Genomic DNA, 1,025 nt, shown 5'->3' with positions numbered 1-1,025 from the left:
GAAAGAAAGAAAGAAAGAAAGAAAGAAAGAAAGAAAGAAAGAAAGAAAGGAAAGAACAAAGGAAGGACTACACCCATGGATTTATCTACATAGTTCCTAAGTTTGACAATAATGACAATGATTTACTCAAACATTTTACATTTACTTATGTATTATATGTGTGTGTTTATAAAGGATCTGCCTTAGTGTGTGCATGTGCCAGTCCATGCAATGGTGCTTGTGTGGAAGCATGTGTCCTAGCATGCACATCTACAGTTGCATGTGTCAGCTCCTGTGTGGAGGAGAGGATTTATCCTTCAGGAATCCATTTTCTACATCTACCATATGTGGGTTGAGGAATAAATTTAGCTTGCTGGTATATCTGGACAATGAACAATCTCAGTGGCCCACCACAATTTGGTATCTGCTTAAAGAGTCACTCAGTCATGATTGGGGATATCAGGCTTCAGAAAATGACAGCTAATATGACTGACTTTGAACAGTGAATGTTTGGGGCTTTTTATTTTCCCTCATCACCCCCTGTCTGATGAGGATTTCTGGCTGCTGAGCCTCTGTACCTTATGGTACCTTCTGACCTTTGACTTCAAACAGAAACCCTGAGTCTTTCCTGGAGCTCCTGTCCAATTTTGGAGACTCTATCTTGCTTCTGAGTTCCCCTTCCTTCACACTTAGAGAGTAGATATGCTTACCTGTGAAAAGGAGCCTGTGCCAGGGGTTGTACCCTTTGAAGGAAAGCACAGAGGACATCATCATCTTTCTTCTCACTGTGCTGTCCTCCCTCTGAGAAGAAGAGCTTCAGCTCCAACACAGCCACCAAGTTCAGCTGTCCTTCGTTCCTCTAAGCTCAGTGTTCTCCTAGGCAGGATAACTTCCGAAAATCCAACAGGTTTTTATGGATAGTGTCTGTCCAAGACACTGTTCTGTCCCTTCTACTTTCAGTGCTGTGTCACATTCCTCAACTTTTATCTCTTTATATTTTACCTCCAAGCAACACATTGAGCAACAAGGCTGATAATTATCCCCAT

Source organism: Microtus ochrogaster, unplaced genomic scaffold (assembly GCF_000317375.1).
Source record: "Microtus ochrogaster isolate Prairie Vole_2 unplaced genomic scaffold, MicOch1.0 UNK96, whole genome shotgun sequence".
Lineage (NCBI taxonomy): Eukaryota > Metazoa > Chordata > Mammalia > Rodentia > Cricetidae > Microtus > Microtus ochrogaster.
This window is presented reverse-complemented; position numbering follows the sequence as displayed.